Source organism: Cetorhinus maximus, chromosome 6, assembly GCF_964194155.1.
Source record: "Cetorhinus maximus chromosome 6, sCetMax3.hap1.1, whole genome shotgun sequence".
NCBI lineage: Eukaryota > Metazoa > Chordata > Chondrichthyes > Lamniformes > Cetorhinidae > Cetorhinus > Cetorhinus maximus.
The window spans coordinates 56,656,660-56,682,971 of NC_135884.1; positions in this window are offsets into that span (position 1 = coordinate 56,656,660).

A 26,312-nucleotide genomic window follows, 5' to 3' on the forward strand; every position below is an offset into this window, starting at 1 on the left:
CGACACACGGTGGTTGACCAAAATGGGAGAAGGTTCATTTGGGAAGGCACCGAGCACAAAGAGACTTAGTCAGGAATGTGCAGAGGTGAAGGCAAAGTGGCAGATAGAGTGAAAAAAACCTCCAAACAACTCATCTAACTGACCCTCCATGCAACGCCTTACCCACATGTACAGTATCAGAGTTTGTAGATTGCGCACTGGACTTATCAGCCATCTCAGAACCTACCGAACCAAAGTGGAAGCAAATCATCCCTGAACCCGAGGGACTGCCCAGAAGAAAGAGAGACTGGTGATTGTTACCCAATCTGAATTTGGATATGCTACACTGCCTTTTAAGTGGATATTCAATTCTCTCAGAATCAATCCAAAGTCAATATTAGCTCCTGAGGATTTACTTTTGCTTTTTTCCTTGCCCAGCCTGGTAACTTCTAACTCCAGAACTGTCCTCCATGGTGAGAATATTACTGGAGATCTTCCATCTCCACAGGCTAGGTGAATCTTCCAGCCTCGTTTTAATATAATCTCCTGAATATATGTTCTTTTCAATCCAAAATGAGCTTCCATCTGCATTCTGGTGGGATGAACCATAGAGACTTTCACCCTGTAGCTGCTCTCTCTCTCTCTCTCTCTCAGACCCTGGTCGATTAATCTGTCTGATATTCAGTGATATTTTAGGAAAGCCTGTAACATGATATCACAATAGCTTCTCTGTGCCCTTCCCATCTCAAAGCCCATCACCATGCCACTATGAATCACATTGGCCTTGTATCCAGGTAGGGATGATAATTAGCTATCTTTTAAACCCCAACTCTATCCTATTCTGGAATCAAACGGAGGGTTCAAAGTATACTCCTGGCACTTTAACACTTCCCTGGGACTTGGAGCCCAGTCTGTCCACTGGTATCACAGCTGCCTTCACTATTGTCTAAGTTAAAGCCAGGGGAGAAATGATAGGGATGGTTCCCCTTTTTTTATATTTCTCGACTGATGTGAAGGCAGATGTGTTTTAAAAGAACAAGTGCTTTAACCCCCTGAGTGCTGTAATGATAAGGAACAGACAAGTGACAGGTTTTCTTGTTAAATTTTAAAAGAAAGATAAATGTTTATTAGTCAATACCCAAATGTATATGTAGCCACACCCACTTGCACACCCATACAGACACACATGCTGTCAAGAAAATATTAAAATTACACAAGGTAGCATGCACTTAGGTCTTAAAAGTTTGAGTTTCTTTGGTCACACTTGTTTTTCCTCAGGGTGAAGACTTAAAACAATGCTGTTCTGTCATCATTTTAGTCTACTGATGAAAAGAATCTGGAGGTTTAGGAAGATAGATTTGCTGTGGTTTATTGCTTGCAGTGGCAGATTTCTCTTGTTCCACTTCAGTTGAAGCCCTATAGTGAAACCCTGGTTCAGTCCCTCAAGTAGAGAGGTACTGGACAACCTGAATTCTCTGCCTGCTGGTGTTCTTAGGTAGAGTCTTGAACTCTCATTGGATGTTTCTCTTTCTGCTCCAAAAACGTGCCTTTTTAAGTCTTATCAGAAACCTATTTCCTGTTATGTGTCAAGGATATTTCTGTCCAGTGTTCTCACAAATGGTTTCTGGTGGGTAGGCCACAATGGCATCTGAGTTTTGTCCATTTGCATACCATCATGATAGAATAGGATTTCTTTTCATACCCATTCTCTGGATTTCAACTCTGAAGTCAAAAAGCCTGCAAGCAATTGTGAAAACAGTTTCTTTAATTATTTGGAGAAAAGCAGCCATTAACCACAGGAAGGGTCTTTTGCATTTTAATGACTTCTCAAAGATATGTCCAGAAAGGTGGTTTGAATTTTAATGACTTGTCTGGACATGAAGATTATCCCAAGGGTCTTGCAGTTCCATGTGTATTGGCAGAAAAGAAAATGTCACCTGACCTCTCCACACAATTTTGTTTTAAAGTTTCCATCCTCCATTTTGTTTTAAGTAGCATCCATTTTGAATTCATACTTCATAAGTCCATATTGTGCTGGTGTGACATCTGTCAGTGTGAGTACTTGCACCTTTTTGCAGGAAAACAATCTAAGTAAAAACAGAAAATGCTGGAAAAACTCAACAGGTCTGGCAGCATCTGTGGAGAGAAACAGAGTCAACGTTTTGAGTCCGTATGACTCTTCTTCAAAACATTAACTGTTTTTCTCTCTCTACAGCTGCCTCCAGACTTGCTGAGTTTTCCCAGCATTTTCAGCTTTTATTTCAGATTTCCAGCATCTGCAGTATTTTGCTTTTATATTAAAATGATCTAAACCTTCCTTTAATCTTTAACAGCCAAACCCCCATCCAGTCTTGCTGAGGGGCAGGCTTCAGAATAGGTTACATGACCCGCATTCTACTTTAAATTAAAGACACAGTCCCATACAATTATGAGGTTTATAAGATTGTTAACAGTTGAATATATTAAGGTTGAGATAGTCAGATTTTAGGTCTCTCAGGAAATCAAGGGAAATGGGGAGCAGGGGGAAAGTGGAGTTGAGGTGGAAGATCAGCCATGATTGGATAGAATGGCGGAGCAGCCTCGAAGAGCCACATGGTCTTCTCCTGTTTCTATTTTTGATGTCCTATAATATCCTACTTAAATAGCAGCATATGCGCCAATTCAGCAGCATGTAATTATTTATCTACAGTGTTTTCTGCAGCTTCTGCCAGGATCTAGTACTAAGCGTTAATATGATTTGCAGCTTTAACTAAATCGTGGCTGGGCTGTACAGGTGAACAATAGAACAATTTACAGTTTATGCATTCAGTGCAGACGTATCAATCTCCAGATCACTGATGGCTCAGTGGCGGGTAGTCCGATGGCACTGATGCCAGTAATACTGATAAACAGATCAGCTCACTGAATTTTTTTTCATAATGTGCCAGGAGCATAGGAGAGAGCCTGCATTTTGAGCACCAGTAACTAAGGAAGGGCTGCTGCCTGCCCATTGAATGCTTGCATTATTTTCCCAAAGGGTGGAAAGGGAGAAGGACCACATAGAGGAGAAGCTTGCGGCTTCAAATTGAGGTGTTCTGGGAAATATGATATAAAGATCATCAACAGCGCAATATGGGGGTTCAAATGGGATTAACATTGTCTATGATAGATTGAAAGAAGAGGATAAATGTTGTAGGGTGGCCAAACTGTACTATTAGTGATAGAATTGAATTGCAGACACTTCTTGGGTGGAAATGTTAAGTTTATTTACAATATTCTCAGCAGCAACTACACGTGTGCTTTTAACTCTAACTCTATCTCTATACTGACTCTGAGGTAGCCTGCGCTACTCTCCTATTGATTACTACAGATCATGTGATCTTGCCCATCAAGTGTTATTCTTAAAGATACAATACACATTAAATACCATAATTGCTACATTCCTCCCTCTTTAACTTGGCTCTCCATACTATATTTACAAGTACATATTTTTCAAGGCAACACAATATTTACACTGGGTAAGGAATTTACAAGTTCAGTCTTTCAGGTGGTTTCCTGGTACGTGTGGAACACTGCATCTCCACAACTTCAGATTCTTTGTCAGGAACCTCCTTTTTGGGAATTGCCTGAATATCAGGTGCTTCGTGGGCACTTGTAGTTCTGTTTTATTAACTCTTACAGGAACATCAGACATGACAGTCCTGGGCTGAGTATCCTCAATAGGAAACACAGACCCAGTCATGATCACTGGTGGAACCAAATCTTGGTCATTTATCTCTCTCATCCTTAAATGGTCCACATGTTTACGGATGATCTGGCCTTCAATTAAAAGTGGCTCCCTTCCCTTTGGAGGAACTATCACTTGTGCTCCCCACAATAAGATGCCATCCTGGCTGGTTATTTCTTGTCTTCTGTTGAAGTACGGTTTCATTTTGTCAGATATGGGATCCTGTGACCAACCATGTAGCACTTGTTCTCATACCTGAGATAGGACTTAGTCCCAAGACCTATTCAGTCTCCGATCTGTTGAGCACATACTGGCGAGGAATCTAAGAAATTTAACAGTAAAATAAGTTCCTGTGGAACTGGGATGTGCTAATCATTTTCTTGTAAAGGCAAGTGACTAAGGGCAACAGTGTTTACAATTTGATTGCTAGGTCTATGTACGAAAGTGTATTTCCATGCTGCCAGAATTAAGGCCCATCATTGTATTCTTGCTGAGGCTATGGGTGGTATAGCCTTGTCCTCACTAAACAATCCTAGCAATGGCTTGTGGTCTGAAATGATTGTAAAATGGTGGCTGTGTACATACTGGTGAAATTTCTTGGCACCAGAGATGATGGACAGGCCTTCTTTTTCTATCTGTGAGTATCCCTTTTCTGCTGTGGTGAAGGTCCTTGATATGTAACCTTGATGGCCGTTCCGTACCATCATCCATCCGATGAGAGAGCGCTGCTCCTACTCCGTAGGGAGATGCATCACATGTCAGCACCAATTCTTTCATCTGGTCATAATGCATGAATAGATTGGACAAGTGCAACAATTGTCTCACCTTTATGAAAGCTTCTTTCTGGGGTGCCTCCCAAGACTAACGTTGGTTCTTTTTGAGTAGGGAATGCAGGGGGGTCAGCACTGTAGACAAACTGAGTAAGAACTGCCCATAATAGTTGACCATCCACAGGAATGATTTGAGCTCTGAGACATTCTTTGGTGCAGGTGCCTCTCTTATGGCTCTCACTTTCTCCTCAACCAGGTGGAGGCCCCGGAATCTACCCGGTGACCTAAATAGATTACCTCCCTCACTTGGAACGTACACTGTTCTTTTTAGCATAGATTTTAATCTTGGCCTTCTTTTTGACTTCACTATTGGCCAGAATTCTCTGAGATGCAAGCTCAACTTTTCTGAGTTCAGTGGCTGAGTCTCCCAAAATTTCATTATTTGTCTGCTTCTTGGGAAATTCTGCGACTTTTGCTTCCAAAGCCTGTTTGATTTCATTCAGCTGATTCTTCATCTTTTCTGTCTCTTTTTTGTATTTGTTTGCTGCCTCCTGGAAAATTGAGCATTGTTGTGTCTTCTCTGTCAACTCATTCTTCAATTTGTTCAGAGAGGTATTGAATTCTTTCTGTTTCTCTTCATACTTTTCCAAGGGTGCAAACATTGACCTGAAGGAATCTTGTTGTGTGTGAAGATCTTTCAACAGATTTTCTTTTTCCCTTCAAAGGTTTCTCACCTCATCTCAAACTTTGTTATCAAGCAGGGTCTCTTTGAGTTTCTTCTGCTGTTCTTCCAGGTTTTGGCTCAAGACAGCCTGCATTTCTTCAGGTTGTTGAGTCCTTACATACTCCTTTTTCAAAACAGGAACGCTTCCAGCTTCCCTTTGGAATCTCAGTGGCCAATCAAGGTTGATTTTCCTTAGCCAATTTCATCCTAGAAGGCTTGGTCCTCCGTCTCCCAATACTGACACTAGAAGCTTTGCCGATTGGCTTCCATAATGGACAGTTACTCTGTTTATGCCTTTTACAGATGTCTTCACCTGTATATGTTTTTATCTTGGCGGCAGTTTCTTTCAAACTTAATTGATGTTCACCAATATTCAAATATCAGAAGGTATGTTCCCCAATTACTGTAGTGAAAGCTCCTGTGTCCATTTCCATTCAAACAGGTTTGCCATTTACTTTCACTGTGACAAAGATTGGTTCTGTCTTTCCAACTTTCAGACTAAACAACGAGTAAATGTTTGAATTTGTCGTTTCAGGCTCTTCTACATTGTAGATTTCATTGGGCTTCTTCTTTTGTTTACAAACCTGCTTGAATCTTTCCTTGCATTGCCTCACCATATGTCCATATCTATGACAATAATAGCATTTGATTTTTTTAACCTGCCAATCACTAAAAGACTCTATTAAAATTAATCTTCGATTTCGCGGCTAAGTTATTCTTCTTTATTCTTTGGCTAGTGAAGGCTATTTCCTGCTTCTTGGCGACTCTCGCTTTTTCACACCTCTTTTGGCTGAGGTTACCCGTTGAGGTGGGGGACAATGCCATTTTGCGCACCCTGTCTTGCTTTTGAATCTCTTACAGCGTTTCCATGGCCAGCATGATCTCTGGCACTATCTAGTAACCCAGATTCACTTTGGACAATAATCTTCTCTAAGTAGTGTCCTCTTTCACACCTCACCCTAAACAATCTCTGTGCATGTCGTTCAGAGTTGTACCAAACTCACAATGTTCAGTTAGCTGCTTCAAATCTGTCATGCAGCATGCAATTGTCTCACCTGGGGCTCTATTTCGTGAATTAAACTTGAACCCCTGCATCGTGACTGAGGGCTTGGGTTGAAAGTTGACACTTCACGAGGTCCACCAATTCATTGAAATTTTTCAAATCTGGGGCACTGGGTGCCGTCAAACTTCGAACCAGACTGTAGGTTTTGCTCCCACAAGTACTCAAGAGGATCGCTCGACTCTTCTCTTTCCCCGTAATCTTGTTCACTTGAAAAAAGAATGTGAGGCATTCTATGTATTGAGACTAATCATCTGTGGCTGGTTCAAAAGGATCGATTCTCCCAAATTGTGGCATTTTGAGAGAGGATAACTTCTTCAATTCTAACAGAGCTTACGACTTACAATCACTGGGCAAGGTACAGTGCTGATTTCTTTTTAGCTTGATTTGTTCAATCGTGTTTTATCCTCATTGTCAGTTTGTTATAGGGTGGCCAAATTGTACCATTAGTGATAGAGTTGAACTGCAGACACTTCTTGGGTGGAAACATTAAGTTTATTTATAATATACTCAGCAGCAACTATACATGCATTTTGAACTCCAACTCTATTTCTACATTGACTCTGAGGTAGCTTGTGCTAGTCTCCTATTGATTACTACAGATCATGTGATCTTGCCTAACACGTATTATTCTTAAAGGTACATTACACACCAAATAAAACCATAATTACTACAATAAAGAACAAGAGGCTTGTTTGAGAAAACAGATGAATGAGACAGCGCTGAGTAAAGCCAGTTGCTGCAGAGATCCCCTGTGAGTGCACTATATAGACCCCTTTTAAACATCTCCTTAGAGTTATGTTTCCAGAGGTTGCATTTCACACCTGATGCCCTGAAAGAACTTTACACCCACCTGCAGGGCAAATTCCAGATGACCTCAAGAACAAGGAGTAGGTCACGGTAACAGAGAAAAGGACAAATTTGTTACATTTCTATGCTGCACAACCTTGCCATGATCAGGGGACAGCCCTTGGCACCTGCTATCTGGCAAACAGATGATCATGAGGAGTAGGAGGAACAGGAAGAGAGGAGACAACCCAGGCAGCCTCTTGTTCCCTGGGTTGTCCATGAAGAAATCACCTGAGTGCGATACCAGTAACCACAACCTATTTCCCCATTCACCAATAGTCCCACACCTTACCTTCCCCCTGTCACTGACCATTACAACCCCTGCATAGCCACAACTCATAAATAAAAGCCAGCACAAAATGAACACTTGAAACCAAAGTTATAAACCAAACCAAACTATATTCCATACAAAAGTCAACAAATTGTCCCCATTCATTCCTTTAGTGCCTGTTTTCTGTGTACCTTTGCCTGTCCTATTGTTCTCACATAGTGTTAAGCTAGTGGCTGTAGCATGACTGGTGATAGTGGGTGAGACTATAGGTGGCCTTGGAGAATGACCTTGAGCAGCTCAGGCCTTGGAAGGTTCAACTTCGGACTGTATCACCTCGGTGAGAGTGCAAGAGGAGCAGCAGGGCCTTTAACAGTGAGAGAGTGCGAGAAGAGCAGTGGGGCCATTAACATTGAGAGAGAGCGAGAGGGGCAGCAGGGCCTATAACATTGAGGGAGTGCAAGAGGAGCAGCAGGGCCAGTAACAGTGAGAGAGTGCGAGAGGGGCAGCGGGGCCTTTAACAATGAGAGAGTGCGAGAGGAGCAGCGGGACCATTAACAGTGAGAGAATGCGAGAGTAGCAGCAGGGACATTAACAGTGAGAGAGTGCTAGAGGAGCAGCGGGACCATTAACAGTGACAGAGTGTGAGAGGAGCAGCGGGACCATTAACAATGAGAGAATGCGAGAGGAGCAGCAGGGACATTAACAGTGAGAGAGAGCGAGAGGAGCAGAAGGGACATTAACAGTGAGAATGAGAGAAGAGTGTGAGACCATTAAAGAGCGTGGAGAGAGAGGCGAGAGACCATGAAAGAGTGCAGAGAGCAGCTTTTAGGGAGTAGGATTGGTGAGTATTTCTAGTCTTTAAATTAAAAGTAAGGTCTTTAGTTTGTGTTTAGGTCTCTAGTCTATTTTTTCTTCTTTTTTTCACTTTTTCTTAAAAATAGCTTGTTAAGTATAAGATCGATACTGGTGTGTAAAAAAAAATACAATAAAGTGTAAAGAGTGGAGGATTCTTCAAGTGTAAAGAGCAGGAATACTAGAGTAATTAATTAAGTAATTAAATAAATTACGATAGTGATGTGTTGCTGCTGGAGCATATTGGAAGCTGCTGGACACCAAGGTGATCCAGAGCAAACACATCTACTCTAAGTGTTTGCAATTCGAGGAACTTTGGATCTGAATTCAGGAACTGGAGTCCGAGCTGCAGACATTGCGCCACATCAGGGAGGGGGAAAGTTACCTGGACACTTTGCTCCAGGAGACGGTCACACCCCTCAGATTAGGCAAGACAAATTTGGTCTGTCATCAGGGACAGGAGGGTGTGACTGCGGGTGAAGCAGGTATGGGGACCGAGGGGATAGCATTCGAGGAGCCTCAGCCCCTGCAACTGTCCAACAGTTATAAGGCTCTTGAAAGCTGTGTGGACCAGAGCAGGGACTGCAGAGAGGATGAAGGAACTGACCACAGCATCATGATACAGGGAGCCATTCAAGTGGGGGGAGGAAATAGGAATGTAGTAGCAGTAGGGGACAGTATAATTAGGAGGATAGATACTGTTCTCTGCAGCTGTGAGTGTGATGCCAAAGGCTGTGTTGCCTGCCCGGTACCAGGGTTAAGGACATCTCGTTAGGGCTAGAGAGGAGCTTGGAGTGGGAGGGGTGGGATCCAGTTGTCATCATCCACGTTGGTACCAACGACATTGATAGGACTAGAAAGGAGGTTCTGCTGAAAGAATTTGAACAGTTAGGAGCTAATTTAAAAAGCAGAACCTCCAAGGTAATAATCTTGGGATTGCTACCAGAGCCATGGGCAAACTGGCACAGGGTAAATAAAGTTAAGGAGTTAAATGCGTGGGTCAAAGAGTGGTGTCAGAGGAATGGGTTTCAGTTGATGGGTCACTGGCACAATACTGGGGTAGAAGGGAGCTGTTCCGGTGGGACGGGCTTCACTTGAGCTGTGCTGGAACCAGTGTCCTGGTGAACCGAATAACTAGGGCTGTAGAGATGGCTTCAAACTAAATAGGTAGGGGCGGGGGAAAGGATACGGCAGCATTGCAGGACAGCTATTTAGGTATTGATACCCAGAGTGTGACAGGAAAGGACAGAGTGTACAAACATTAAAAAAACAGAAGCAAATAGGGTCAAAGGGGCAAAAAATGGTAAAAAGGCAAAATTAATGGCTCTCTACTTAAATACACGTAGTATTCGGAACAAAATAAATGAATTAACGGAACAAATAGAGGTTAATGGGTATGATCTTATAGCCATTACAGAGATGTGGTTACAAGGAGACAAAAGCTGGGAACTAAATATTCAGGGGTATGTGACTTTTCGAAAGGACAGGCAGGAAGGAAAGAGTGGTGGGGCAGCTTTGTTAGTACGAGATGGAATAAGTACGATAGCAAGAAATGATCTTGGATCAGAAGATGTTGAATCCATATGAGTGGAGGTAAGAAATAACAAGGGGAATAAGACACTGATGGGAGTAGTCTATAGGCTCCCTAACACTAGCTATACTGCAGGACAGAGAATAAATCAGGAGATGATGAGGGCATGTTAAAAAGGCAGCACATTAATCATATAGATTGGGAAAATCAAATTGGCAGAGGGAGCCACGAGCAAGAATTCATGGAATGTATTCGGTACACTTTCCTAGAACAATATGTTGTGGATACAACCAGGGATCAGGCTATATTGTATCTGGTAATGAGTAATGAGACAGGTTTAATAAATGATCTCAGACTAAAAGATCCGATAGGTAACAGTGACCATAACATGGTAGAATTTAGCATTCAGTTTGAGAGTGAGAAACTTGGGTTGGAAACAACTGTGCTAACTTAAATAAGGGTAATTACAAAGAAATGAGGGCAGAGTTGGCTGGAGTGGACTGGGAAAGGAGCTTAACAGAAAAGACAGTTGTTGAACAATGGCCGACGTTTAAGAAAATAGTTCATGACTCAAAATAAAGATATATTCCAGTGAGAAAGAAGGATTCTAGGAAGGGAATAAACCAACCATGGTTAACCAGGGAAGTTAAGGATAGTATCAAATTGAAAGAAAAACCATACAATGTGGCAAAGATTAGTGGTAAGCCAGAGGATTAGGAAAGTTTTAAAAACCAACAATAAACTTTGAGGGTAAACTAGCAAGTAATATAAAAACAGACAGTGAGAGCTTCTTTACATATATAAAAAGGAAGGGAGAGGCCAAAGTAAATATAGGCCCTTAGAGAATGAAACTGGGGAAATAGTAATGGAGAAACAGGAAATGGCAGGGGAGTTGAATAAATACTTTACATCAGTCTTCACGATAGAAGGCATTAAATGCTGTCTTTCTGAGAGAGAACAACTGGTATGTGTTCCATGGAGCCACTGCTACGCTCCCAAGATGGTGGCTCGTATATATTAGTAATGTGTCGGAGGACAGGTTTCTGGACTGCTGTGAAACACTCAAAGCCCTTTATCCACTGTAATCCACAGCAAAAATGGCAGCTGTGTGAACTTTCACTGCAGTTCAGATATATTAGATGGCTGTTACTTGTGCTGCAATGAAAGCTGCAAAGTCATCAGATGCTGCATCATGATCGGGTCCACAAAGGAGTTGGTCACCACTTTCATGATAGAAAAGATGGGTTCCAAACTCTGCACATAGCTCAGTGCCCAGCTTGTGCTGGGCTCCTCCATGGTCCTTGACAATGAGTACAGGTTTTCTAGCAGGCTTCTCAATGCACTAAGCATTTTGTTGTGCATACCCATCAGCCTTTGTCTGTAGGCTGTCACATCAAAATGCCCATTGTGAGTTCTCTGCAGCAGAACCTATGTATGACCTCACCCTCCAGTCAGCTGGCACCTGCGCTGCCCTTTTGCCTTCCCTGGCTGCAGCCCATTTTTGCCCAGTGTCCCACCACATGCAAATCTTGTTCTAATTTCTGTTTTAAAGTATGCGCTGTGTAAATATCTGAGCTGGCAGTTGTTGCGAGTATGAATCAGATGATGGGATTGTTTCTGCATCACTGCCTTATTGATTCCTTCACTGCCTGGGCAGATTGGACCTGTTGGGTAACTGAAAGAAGAAAGGCACAAGGGTAAGGTTTTGCTGTGGGGATGGGCTGTGGGGGGTGGGGTGTGCGGGAAAGTAAGAGGACACCGTTTGCAGACCATAAATCAGAAGATAGTGTGTGATGAGGGGTAGGTTGGATGTGAGAAGGCGGTTTGGGTATGAGAAAGGTGTCAGTGCCACCATTGGCCATGGCCTTAGCAACAGATGCCCCCAAAATGGCCAACACTGTCCCCTCCTTTTGGGGTTAGGACATACAGGTACGCCAGCTCCCCTCCAGTTAGTTCCAGCAGCATTTGGTTGTGTACCACCTTGGAGGGAGGGAAGTGTGTCAGTAAACACAATACGTTTGGCTGCAGTGGCTGGTTGAATAACTGGCAGTGTGTGCAAGCTGTAAGATGCAAGTGTGAGGCTTGCAACAGTGCAAAATGTGTGGAGATGAGATGAAGCACATTAATTTTAGATATGAGTCCTGATTGACAGAGATGTTTATTAAATGAGTCATTGGGGTATGATGATTTAAGTAGTATTTTGAGTTATTGATACAGATAGTAGAAGATGGCAATTAAGATGCATTCACTGACCTTGACCACTTGTGTGGGGTCATCTTACTTCTTGCGGCACTGCTTCTGAGTCCTCAGGGCTTGATTCCTGACATTGAACTCCATGGCTACCTGTTCCCATTGTCTTCTGAGCATGTGTCTGGCGCGACTCCTAGCCCTCTGCAGATACAGGACATTTCATCTCCTTTCTATCTCTTCACCAAGGCTTCTAGTGCAGTGACCAAAAACCTTGGATCTCGCTCAATCCCATATTACGGCATTCTTCATGTTTTCCCTATGTCAGAGTCATTTCCTTCATCACTGCCATCCCGAGCCATAATACATCTCCCCTTTTAAGAGGTCAGGGAAGCTTTAGGCAGTGCAGGTTTGCTTCAACTAATCTTAGGAAATTACTATTTTTGACCCCCACCCTGCTCATGCATGCAGCCAATGAACAGTGTGCTTAGTGGTAGCTGCACACAGCAATCATTCAAATGAACAGGCTGCATGAAGTTGGCATGTTGGTTGCATTACATTGAAAGGGTCCTGATTAATAGTGCATTGCAGTCCCTGTGCCTGTTCTTGGGGGCTATCCAATTAACTTCCAATCTTCATTCCATCTAAACAGGCAGTTGCCAGTAAGGGGTTGCCAATTTGACAATATTGACACAACTACAACTCACCTCTCTCCCCTTTCCACCCACCCACCCCTTCTACCACAGTACAGAATGACAATCTTTCACATTCAATAAGCAATTACAGTGTTGTATGGTGCCAGGTCACCTAATTTACCATTCTGTGGCTTTGAGTTCAATTTTTAATACTAATATTACAAACTATTCCACCTTTGGGTGTAACTCAATGAAAATTATTTCACAGAGCTCTTTATTCTTTGTGGCAGGTTGAAAATGTGTTTGCTATTTGACATTTTGATTTTCCTTGAAGTTATCATTCCAGCTTAGTTGGTCATTCAGGAACTCAGGTTAGTGTGGTAGCATCTCACCATAGTGGCTCTTTGATCAAGGCCATATGAATCAGCAGAAAGCAATATAATTGCTGCCACACAGCTTTTGTGCAGCCTTCATACATCTTTTATTTTTCAGACATTCAAGGGCACTGTTCAGCCAGATCTCATTGCATTAAATGAAAGCAAAATCACAAATATAAAACGCAATCTGAATATGGCAATTTAAATGCTTGAACAGCTCCCTCGCTTTTGCCTTTTGAAACCCTTGACCCCATGATCATTCATGGCCTTCCACTCCTGATATTCTCCAGTACAGTTCCAGAATTTAGTATTGCTTCCTAAATTCTGAGGCATAGACATGAGTACATTTGTTGTATCATTGGTCTTCTCATTCAATTCTAGATTTAGCTTCACCAAGCTCAGCAATGCTGTACCTCCTGCTACTCTACGATAAGGACCCTCCATGACAAACTACATCCTCAAACATGCTGCCACTGCCCTCACCATCAATTCTAACATCATGTGAGAGGAACATTGCTTCCATGACAATACTCTCCAATTTTATCTCTGGCTGTCTATGCTACCCTGGTGTTTCACTCAATCTGAAGTCAAGCTTCAAATCTCATTTTCTATCACTAAGAACATTAAAATTCACGTTTGCAATATTGATTACTTCTGCCTTTTCCTTGATCTCTTGCCTCAGGGTCAAGGTTAGGGTTGAGGCTTACATTAATTAATTTATTTTTCTGACAAGCAGCTTTAAACATCTTTCTATATATATATAAAGGCATATTAACAATCGACCAAGCAAGCTATTGATCCAGCAACAGAAAAAAAACATTTTATGCAGATGGCAGCAAGGGCCATTGATGCTCTATTTACTGTTTTAATTTGATGTCAATAGAAGCAAACATTCATCAAGTTTTGACTGAAAGTCTTCCCATCAACACTGCATTGTTTTTTTCCATTTTAACTTAATGATGGACATAACAATGAACTGGCAGACAATTGAGGAATACATAGTGCCAGAAGAATTTTTGCTGAAAAGACTTTTAAACATTGAAGGAAGCTTATGAACTGTATTATCTAAGCTAAACTAATATATCTATTATTTATTTACATCAAGGGAAATCAGGAATGGGCAATTGTCTTGCCAGCGAAATTCCCATCCTATGAAGGAATAAAAACATTCCTATGAAGACTCTTCTTAAATTTTGAATTGTGTTATTTTGAAAATCTGACTGACTCCCTGTAAGTAAAATCTTACACAAAATGGAATCTAGTAGAGTAAGTTCACAGGAATTAATGTAGTGTTTGACATTATTATGTGAAAATAAACAGAATGGTTTGCCTCTCAGGCCTTATAGCACGGTTTCGCAGAGCAATGACACAAGTGGTTTGAACCCCACTTGACTGTGCCTGGAAGTTAAGGGTAGTTTTCAGTAAGTTTGAGAAGCACTGCCAGTTGAATATAATGTTGTTGCAAAGGTTGTAAATAACCTTTAGATCTGGACTTCAGGGGACAAACCTTTCCAATTACACCAATGCAATGAATATACTGCCTTGGCAAAGAAGTACTGCGCAACCAGCAAAATGCAATCACGAATAAAAGTCTATAATACAGCTCATAATTCTATAATTGTACTAACTGTTCAATAACACTTTCCAAAGTATTTTTCATTAATAAGAGCATTGGCACTCTTATAATGTACTGAATGACCTCAACTCACATCAAATCAGGTGACAAACTAGCAGAATCATTAACCATCAATCTCTTTCCATTTTTTATCTCTGTTAGTTTAGACAGGAGATAATGCAAACATATATTTTCACTCAGCTTTTGTGATAGAGTGGTGTGTCAAGCTTAAAAAGTGAGAACAGATGTTGCCTGTGCTGATGGTGAGTGTGGTAATTATGGTTTTATCTAATGTGTCATATACCTTTAAGAAGAATGCTGTTAAGGAAGATCACATGATCTTGAGTAACCAATAGGAGACTAGCGTGGGCTACCTCTGTAGTGTAGTCAGTAGTGTAGAGATAGGGTTTGAGGTGAAAGCACACATGTAGTTGCTGCTGAGCACCTCTGCAAATGAACATAAAGTTTTCCAGCTGAGAAGTGTCCACTGATCAACTATATCAATAGTACCAAATCGGCCACCACTTACAACAAGTGTACGACAAGAATCCACAAGACCCTATGGTGAGCCATAGTGGAGACTGAGCAATAGAATACTTTTGTTGGTATAATGCCTGGAAGTCAAAGATTATTCCTGGACTGCACAGTTTTTAAATCTTATGGATATTCTATCAGGCACAATGTGGTTAAACATGCTCTTAACTATGATAAGGCTGCACTTAATGCCAATGTGTAAATTGTGTGTAAAATTGCACTTAATCAGGAATCTTAGATGTACAAATACCTGTCAAAAGGTCATTGAGCTGAAATGTTAACTCTTGGTTGAAATTTTCAGTGCTGCCACCGGCCTCATCCCAGCATTCTCACTGCTGGGATCAAAGCTGACCAATTAACTGCTGACAGGCGGAGGAGACGTTCAGTAGGGCGCTAGTGGCAGTGTGAGGCCATGCCACTCAGAGTGCTTGTGCTATCTTTAAAAGGGTGCCAGCTCTCTTTTGAATTGTTGCAGCAGTGAAGGGATGGACAGCAGCAGAAAGCAGACCCATCCAGCAATGGCGGAGGCAAGATTCCGGTGGTCCCGTGATTTAGCGGTGCCTCCTTGCATGTCCTTCTCCTGCTGCTCAGACAAGCCGGGAGATCCTCTTCCCCTTGGAAGACGAGATCTGCCCACCAGGCCAAGCAAACCCGAATGGAGATTGGAGGTCAGCTGCCATGGAGTCGTCCCTAGAACCTGCCTGCAATGCTGTAAGTTGGTGAATGACATCATGCGATCTGCCAAGGTAGGTACACCACAGTGTGCCTGGCCTTAGTGGCTTACATATGTCCAGGCGTAAGGGTGAATTAGGTAAAGAAGGGATGCCAACCCAATTCCTGGCAATGGAACCAGGCAGCAGCATTGGCAGTGACAAGCACGGCAGCATATCGGTGAGTGATCCGTGACTCCTGCTCCTCTGGTTGTGAGCGGCCACATGCAGGAGGCAAACCTGTGGGACCATCATGGGCAGTCAGGTGGCCAGCATCATAGGTGACTCGCACTTCTTTGTTGGGTGGCTAACAAGAATCATCTGTGTGCTTGTGGGAAAAGACAGCCCACAATACCTGGGAAAGGATGAAGACTGGTGGTGGCGTCCTGTACCTCGCTATCCTGACCCTAAGTGAGGAGGACATGCTGGGGCTTGGAGGGCAGCATGGGGGCCGATCCATCATAGGGAGTGGAGAGATGAGAGAATGAGTGGCCTAATGAATGGGCAGAAGAGAGCTGCTGGTGAACATATGGTATAATTCTCCTGTGTTCACCACAGATTAGATGAAGCTCCACACTAAGAGTGAACTGAAGGACGAGATGGAATTACTAATTACTCTACTCTCTCAGCAAGGTCAAAGAGAAAAGCAGCCACCTGCAGAGACTGGAGGAAAGCCATCCACCTCTGAGATGGAGGAGGGGATCTCAGAGGCTGCACCGTCACATACCCTCCACCAATGCAGACACTCCCATGTTGCTGGATATGTATTTGTCAGGGGAAATTAGATCACAGGCTGGTAAGCACAGCACAGATGTGCCTGCACAGCAGATGGCAGCTGTGCCAGCTGAGGGCACTAACACTTAGGGGACTCTGGGAGGTCAGATGATGCTGAGCCTCAGGCTCTGGAGTCGCCAACAAGACAGCAGATGGTGGAGCTACAACAGGAGGTTAGGGAATGTCTATTGAAGTTTCCAGAGGCTCTGTGCACCCTGGCGTAGATGATGAAGGAGTTCATGCAGGTCACCAATGCTCCCATGTCTCTGGCATGGCTTCCTCCTTGGAGAGACTGGAAATCTTCATGATGAACTATATTCAGCAAACCAGTCAGCAGATGCTGGAGATGCACGTGGACCTGCAAACCTGCCAACTCCATGAGTCTCAAGCAGCAATGGCTAAGTGAGAAGGGGGCAAGGGGCCAGCACTCACTGCCTGGCCCTCGGACTGCTCAGATGAGCAGTGGGGTATATGTGTGCCTGAAGCATCTTGGGGCTCCTCTCAGGGTGCTCCTGATATGGACAGCAGCTCCTCAGCCCTTCTGTTTGTGACACTAGCGCCTCACTCCATCACGGAGGCAGAGGAGACTCCTACACTTGCAGCTAGAGGATGACAGCTAAGGTCATCCCAAGTCATGAGGTAGCATGATGCTTGCCTCTACCTCAGCTGGCCATGCAGGGAAAGCGCCAGGTAGGAACACATGGAAAGAATTTAAGAAGAGCACCTAACTGGACTCAAGGTTCATGGGTTACTTTTTTGTTTTCATGAACCATGAAGATATTTGTAACAGTATTAAATTTCTGATGTTAATGAGAATAATTGTTAAGTTCTCTCCCATAGGAAGCTTGTTAAAGTCAATAGGCATATCACCAGAAGATAGTTCTGTGAGATGTTGCCTATTATTGGGGCCAAGGTACAGGCCCTGTATTTTAGTCTTGTTTGTGTGTTGGTGTAAAGTACAAAAGAACAAAAATAATATTTTTTTTATTCATTCATTGGATGTGAGATTCCCATTTATTGCCCATCCCTAATTGCCCTTGAGAAGGTGGTGGTGAGTCTTCTTGAACCGCTGCAGTTCATGTGGTGTTGGTACACCCGCAGTGCTGTTAGGGGAGGAGTTTCAGGATTTTGACCCAGCGACGATGAGGAACAGCGATATACTTCCAAGTCAGGATAGTGAGTGATTTGGAGGGGAACTTCCAGGTGGTGGTATTCCCATTTATGTGCTGCCTTGTCCTTCTAGATGGTAATGTTTGTGGGTTTGGAAGGTGCTGTCAAAGGAGCCTTGGTGAATTCCTGCAGTACATCTTATAGATGGTACACACTTCTGCTTCCGTGCATCGATGGTGGAGGGAGTGAATGTTTTTGAATGGGGTGCCAATCAAGTGGGCTGCTTTGTCCTGGATGGTGTCTTGCTTCTTGAGTGTTGTGACAGCTGCACTTGTCCAGGCAAGTGGGGAGTATTCCATCACGCTCCTGATTGTGCCTTGTAGATTTTGGACAGCCTTTGGGGAGTTAGGAGGTGGGTTATTCGTCACACGGTTCCTAGCCTCTGTAGCCACAGTATTTATATGGCTGGTCCAGTTCAGTTTCTGGTCAATGGTAAACCCCAGAATGTTGATAGTGGGGGATTCAGTGAAGGTAATGCCATTGAACGTCAAGGGGAAATGGTTAGATTCTCTCTTGGTGGAGGTGGCCATTGCCTGGCACTTGTGTGGTGCAAATGTTACTTGCCAATTGTCAGCTCAAGCCTGGATATTGTCCAGGTCTTGCTGCATTTTGACATGGACTGTTTCAGTATCTGAGGAGTTGCGAATGGTGCTGAACATTGTGCAATTATTGGTGAACATCCCCACTTTTGACCTTATGATGGAAGGCAGATCACTGATGAAGCAGCTGAAGTTGGTTGGGCTCAGGACACTACCCTGAGGAACTCCTGCAGTGATGTCCTGGAGCTGAGATGACTGACCTCCAACAACCATCTTCCTTTGTACTAGATATGACTCCAACCAGTGGAGAGTTTTCCCCCTGATTCCCATTGACTGCAGTTTTGCTTGGGCTCTTGGATGCCACACTCGGTCAAATGCTGCCTTGATGTCAAGGGCAGTCACTCTCACCTCACCTCGGGACTTCAGCTCTTTTGTCCATGTTTGAGCTAGGGCTGTAATGAGGTCAGGAGCTGAGTGGCCCTGGCGGAACCCAAACTGGGCATCAGCGAGCAGGTTATTGCTAAGCATGTGTCACTTGATAGCACTGTTGATGACTCCTTCCATTACTTTACTGATGATCGGGAGTAGACTGATGGGGCGATAATTGGCCAGGTTGGATTTGTCCTGCTTTTTTGTGCAGGACATACCTGGGCCATTTTCCACATAGCTTGGTAGATGCCAGTGTTGGAGCTGTACTGGAACAGCTTGGCTGGGGATGCAGCAAGTTCTGGAGCACAAGTCTTCAGTACTATTGGCAGAATATTGTCAGGGCCCATAGCCTTTGCAGTGTCTTCAGCCGTTTCTTGATATCATGAGAAGCGAATTGAATTGGCTGAAGATTGGCATCTGTGATAGAACAAAGAACAAAGAAAAGTACAGCACAGGAACAGGCCCTTCGGCCCTCCAAGACTGCGCCGATCATATTGCCCGTCAACTAAAATATTTTGCACTTCCGGGGTCCGTATCCCTCTAATCCCATCCTATTCATGTATTTGTCAAGCTGCCTCTTAAACACCACTATTGTACCTGCTTCCACCACCACCTCTGGCAGCGAATTCCAGTCATTCACTACCCTCTGCGTAAAAAACTTGCCCCGCACATCTCCTCTATAGTTTTCTCCTCTCACCTTAAATCTATGTCCCCTCGTAATTGACTCTTCCACCCTGGGAAAAAGCTTCTGACTATCTACTCTGTCCATGCCACTCATAATTTTGTAAACTTCTGTCAAGTTGCCCCTCAATCTCCGTCGCTCTAGTGAGAACAATCCGAGTTTCTCCAACCTCTCCTCATAGCTAATAACCTCCAGATCAGGCAGCATCCTGGTAAACCTCCTCTGCACCCTCTCCAGCGCCTACATATCCTTCTGGTAATGTGGTGACCAGAATTGCACGCAATATTCCAAGTGTGGCCTAACCAAGGCTCTATACAGCTGCAGCATGACTTCCCAGCTTTTATACTCAATACCCCTGCCAATGAAGGCAAGCATGCCATATGCCTTCCTGACTACCTTATCCACCTGCGTTGCCACTTTCAGTGACCTGTGGACCTGTACACCCAGATCCCTCTGCCCGTCGATGCACTTAAGGGTTCTGCCATTTACTGTATAATTCCTGCCTGTATTAGACCTTCCAAAATGCATTACCTCGCATTTGTCCAGATTAAACTCCATCTGCCATTTCTCCGCCCAAGTCTCCAACCAATCTATATCCCGCTGTATCCTTTGACAATCCTCTTCACTATCTGCAACTCCTCCAACCTTAGTGTCGTCTGCAAACTTACTAATTAGCCCGTTACATTTTCTTCCAAATCATTTATGTATACTACAAACAGCAAAGGTCCCAGCTCTGATCCCTGCGGAACTCCACTAGTCACAGCTCTCCATTCAGAAAAGCACCCTTCCACTGCTACCCTCTGTCTTCTATGACCAAGCCAATTCTGTATCCATCTTGCCAGCTCCCCTCTGATCCTGTGCGACTTTACCTTCTGTACCAGTCTGCCATGAGGGACCTTGTCAAAGGCCTTACTGAAATCCATGTATATAACATCCACTGCCCTTCCATCATCAATCATCTTTGTCACGTCCTCGAAAAACTCGATCAAGTTAGTGAGACACGACCTCCCCTTCACAAAACCATGCTGCCTCTCACTAATATGCCCATTTGCTTCCAAATGGTAGTAAATCTTGTCACAAAGAATCTTCTCCAATAATTTCCCTACCACTGATGTAAGGCTCACCGGCCTGTAATTTCCTGGATTATCCCTGCTACCCTTCTTAAACAATGGAACAACATTGGCCATTCTCCAGTCCCCTGGGACCTCACCTGTAGCCAGTGAGGATACAAAGATTTCTGTCAAGGCCCCAGCAATCTCCTCCCTTGCCTCCCTCTGTACTCTGGGGTAGATCCCATCTAGCCTTGGGGACTTATCCACCTTAATATTCTTCAAGACGCCTAGCACCTCCTCTTTTTTGATTTCAACATGATCCAGGCTATCTATACACTCTTCCCTAGACAAATCGACTGCTAAGTCCTTCTCTTTGGTGAATACTGATGAGAAGTATTCGTTTAGTATCTCTCCCATTTTTTATGGCTCCACACACAGATTCCCACCTCTGTCCCTGAGTAGGCCTACCCTTTCCCTGGCTACCCTCTTGCTTGTTATATATGTATAAAAGGCCTTGGGATTTTCCTTAATCCTGGTTGCCAGTGACTTTTCATGACCCCTTTTAGCCCTCCTGACTCCTTGCTTAACTTTCTTCCTACTTTCTTTGTATTCTCCATGGGCTTCATCTGTTCCCAGCCTTCTAGCCCTTATGAATGCTTCCCTTTTCTTTTTGACTAATCTCACAATATCCTTCGTTATCCAAGGTTCCTGAAACTTGCCATGCTTATCCTTCATCCTAGCAGGAACATGCCGGTCCTGAATTCTTATCAACTGAAAGCCCCCCACATGTCAGTTGTTGATTTGCCCTCAAACATCCGCCTCCAGTCTAGATTCCTCAATTCCTGCCTAATATTGTTATAATTAGCCTTCCCCCAATTAAGCACCTTAACCCGAGGACTCCTGTTATCCTTATCCACCAGTACCTTGAAACTTACTGAATTATGGTCACTTTTCCCGAAATGCTCTCCTACTGAAACTTCGACCACCTGGCCGGGTTCATTCCCTAATACCAGGTCCAGTATTGCCCCTTCCCTAGTTGGACTATCTACATATTGTCTCAGGAAGCCCTCCTGGATGCACCTTACAAATTCTGCACCATATAAACCCCTAGCACTAAGTGATTCCCAGTCAATATAGGGAAAGTTAAAATCACCCACCACAACAACTCTATTGCTTTTACATCTTTCCAAAATCTGCCTACATAACTGATCCTCAATCTCCCGCCGGCAATTGGGAGGCCTATAGTAAACCCCCAACATTGTGACTGCATCCTTCCTATTCCGTAGCTCTACCCATATTGCCTCGCTGCATGAGCCCACCAAGGTGTCCTCCTGTCGTACAGCTGTGATATTCCTCTTAACCAGCAGTGCAACTCCCCCACCTCTTCTACATCCCTCTCTATCCTGACTGAAACATCTAAATCCTGGAACGTTTATCTGCCAATCCTGTCCATCCTTCAACCAAGTCTCTGTAATAGCAATAACATCATAGTCCCAAGTACTAATCCAAGCTCTAAGCTCATCTGCCTTGCCTGTTATACTTCTCGCATTGAAACAAATGCATTTCAGACCCCCAGTCCCACTGTGTTCAGTAATTTCTCCCTGCCTGCCCTTCCTCTTAGTCCCACTGGCCATATTCACTGGTTCCCAGTCCTTTATTGCACCTGCTGACCTATTGCTCTGGTTCCCACCCCCCTACCATACTAGTTTAAACCCTCCCGAGTGACGCTAGCAAACCTCGCAGCCTGGATATTGGTGCCGCTCCAGTTTAGATGCAACCCGTCCTTCTTGTACAGGTCCCACCTGCCCCGGAAGAGATCCCACTGATCCAGATATTGGAAACCCTCCCTCCTACACCATCTGTTCAGCCACGTGTTTAGTTGCACTATCTTCCTATTTCTAGCCTCACTGGCACGTGGCACAGGGAGTAATCCTGAGATTACAACCTTAGAGGTCCTGTTTTTAACTTTCTGCCTAACTCCCTGAACTCCCGCTGCAGGACCTCGTCACTTTTCCTGCCTATGTCGTTAGTACCAATGTATACCACGTCCACTGGCTGTTCTCCCTCCCCTTTCAGAATGTCCCGTACCCGATCAGAGACATCCTGGACCCTGACACCAGGGAGGCAACATACCATCCTGGTGTCTCTTTCACGACCAAAGAAGCGCCTATCTGAGCCCCTGACTATAGAGTCCCCTATGACAATTGCTCTTCTGTGCTTTGACCCCCCCTGCTTAACAACAGAGACAGCCGTGGTGCCACTACTCTGACTACTGCTGTTGATTTCCTCTGATAGGCCATCCCCCCAACAGTATCCAAAACGGTATACCTGTTAGAGAGGGGCACAGCCACAGGGGATTTCTGGACTGACTGCCTGCCCCTTCTAGCGGTCACCCATCTATCTGTCTGTACCTTGGGTGTGACCACGTCTGTAAAACTCCTGTCAGTGACGCTCTCCGCCACCTGAATGCTTCTAAGTGCATCCAACTGCCGCTCCAACCGATCCAAGGGGTCTGTGAGGAGCTGCAATTGGGTACACTTCCTGCAGATGTAGTTGGCTGGGACACTTGAAGCATCACAGATTTCCCACATCCCACAGGTGAAGCACTTCACCCCAGCAACTGCCATTTCTAGAACTATTTAATAAATTAATTTAAATCTAATAACTGCTTATTGACTCCTTATTAACTATACGTTCCCTAGGGCTAGATTTCTACTATAAATGCTAAATTCTAAGAACAGTAATCCCCTGATTCTGGACTAGATACCCTCAATTTATTAATTAAGTGATTAATTTATTTGGTTTAATTAGTTTAACAATGTTTTAGTTTCAAATTCAGTGTAGATTCTCTACCAGCCAATCAGATAACAGATTTACCGTGACGCCACTTTAAAATTTTTTTTTAAAAAAGACCCAAGGTCCGCGAATCCCCGAGGTAAGGTTTTTATACTCACCTCTCTGGAACTCCGCCCTCCGACTCTGCTCCTTGGAACTAGGCCGCCAATCCCCGAGTTAAGGTTTTTATACTCATCTCTCTGGAACTCCACCTTCCAACTCTGCTCCCTGGTACTAGGCCACGAATCCCCGAGGTAAGGTTTTTATACTAACCTCTCTGGAACTCCGCCTTCCAACTCTGCTCCCTGGAACTAGGCCACGAATCCCCGAGGTAAGGTTTTTATACTAACCTCTATGGAACTCCGCCTTCCGAATCTGCTCCCTGGAACTAGGCCGTGAATCCCCGAGGTAAGGTTTTTATACTCACCTCTCTGGAACTCCGCCCTCCGACTCTGCTCCCTGGAACTAGGCCGCGAATCCCTGAAGTAAGGTTTGTATATTCAACTCTCTGGAACTCTGCCTTCCGACTCTGCTCCCTGGTACTCTGATACTGGGGACCTCCGGAGGAGGCTGAGATGGATCATCCACTCAGCACTTCAGGCTGAACATTGTAGCAAATGCTTCAGCCTTATCTTGTGCACTGCTGTGCTGGGCTCGTCCATCATTGAGGATGGGGATATATGTGGAGCCCTGTCCTCCAGTAAGTTGTTTATTTATCCACCACCATTCATGACTAGATGTGGCAGGACTGCAGAACTTAGACCTGATCTGTTGATTGTGGAATCCCTTAGCTCTGTCTATCACTTGCTGCTTATGCTATTTGGCACGCAAGTAATCCTGTGTTATAGCTTCACCAGGTTGACACTTCACTTTTAGGTATGCCTGTTGCTGCTCCTGGCATTCTTCATTGAACCAGGGCTGATCCCCTGGCTTGATGGTAATGGTAGAGTGGGAGATGTGCCGGGCCATGAGATTACAGATTATGTTCGAGTACAATTCCGCTGCTGCTGACGGCCCACAGCGCCTCATGGATGCCCAGTTTTGAATTGCTAGATCTGTTCGAAATCTATCCCATTTAGCACAGTGGTAGTGCCACACAACACGATAGAGGGTATCCTCAGTGTGAAGACGGGACTTCGTCTCCGCAACGACTGTGTGGTTTTCACTCCTACCGATACTGTCATCAACAGATGCATCTATAGCAGGCAGGTTGGTGAGGATGAGGTCAAGTATATTTTTCCCTCTTGTTGGTTTCCTCACCAGCTGCTGCAGACCCAGTTTAGCAGATATGTCCTTTAAGACTCGACAAGGTTGGTCAGTAGTGGTGCTACCAAGCCGCTCTTGGTGATGGACATTGAAATCCCCCACCCAGAGTACATTTTGCACCCTTGCCACCCTCAGTGCTTCCTCCAGTGTTGTTCAACATGGAGGAGCACTGATTCATCAGCTGAGGGAGGGTGGTACGTGGTAATCAGCTGGAGGTCTCCTTGCCCATGTTTGATCTGATGCCATGAGACTTCATGGGGTCCGTAGTCGATGTTGAGGCCTCCCAGGGCAATTCCCTCCTGACTGTATACCACTGTGCCATCACCTCTGCTGGGCCTGTTCTGCCGCCGGGACAGAACATACCCAAGGATGGTGATGGTGGAGTCTGGGACATTATTTGTAAGATATGATTCCCTGAGGATGTATACGTCAGGCTGTCGCTTGACTAGTCTGTGACACAGCTCTCCCAATTTTGGCACGAGCCCCCAGGTCTTCGTAGGGAGGACTTTGCAGGGTCGACAGGGCTGAGTTTGCCGTTGTCGTTTCTGGAGCCTAGGTCAATGCTGGGTGGTCTGGCCGGTTTCATCCTTTTTTTGAGGTTTTGTCGCGGTTTGATACAACTGAGTGGCTTGCTCGGCCATTTCAGAGGGCATTTCAGAGTCAACCACATTACTGTGGGTCTGGAGTCACAGGTAATCCAGGTCAGGTAAGGACAGCAAATTTCCTTCCCTGAAGGACATTACTGAACCAGTTGGGTTTTTACAACAATCGACAATGGTTTCATGGTCATCATTAGACTTATAATTCCAGGTTTTTATTGAATTCAAATTCCATCACCTGTCTTGGTGAGATTTGAACCCGGGTAATGATGTTTTACCTGCTGGCCACAATGATGGCTTTTCTTGCCATATCATTCCTAACCCATCGCATTAATTGTCCATTTCTGGGAAACACGCCGTTTCCATAGTGGGCGCCATTCGCACGCCACACCATCACTTCGCCGCTTCGTCATGCCGGGCACCATATTTAAAGTCCAGCTGTGCGCACACCTCTCAGAACTTCCAGAAGACATGAGACAAAGGCAAAGAAGACATGGCCCTGAAAGGCAAAAAGACTGCAGCCCCCCCACCCCGGTTCAATGACGTGTCCCTCGAGCGCCTTTTGGACAAAGTGCAGGCCCGTTGTAATGTCCTCTACCCGCGCTCTGGCTGCAGGATGGGCAGCAACCTCACTAACCTTGCTTGGGAGGTGGTGGCAGCAGTGGTCAGCGTCAATGCCCTGAAAAAGAGACAGGCACCCAGTGCTGAAAAAGGATGAATTCAGCCAGGGTAATTCACTCTTCTCATCACTCTCAACTCACACACTCACAAAACCACCACACATCCACAGGGATCTCACACCTCAAGGGACAACACCACTAACTCTCACACACACCCTCACATCTCCATCAGGCTCATATTCTCTGGAGCTCACATCCTCATCCTGTCCATAGCTCTGCTCACCACACAAACATTCCACATTGCCATATGTCCTGTTCACACTCACTCCATCTGTTTTCATGCAGGAGAAGCCTGCTCACATCAGCAGGAAGAAGTCCCAGACTCGGGTGGAGTGGCCCACATTAGGGTCCGTCACTGACTTTGAGGAGTGTGCCATTGCGTTAACTGCTGAGGACTTGGAGCGTGCCTGTGGTGATGGTGAGGGCGGCAGCGAACACCCTCGTGAGGATCCTGCACCACATCATCCCTCTCTCAACGCAACTGTG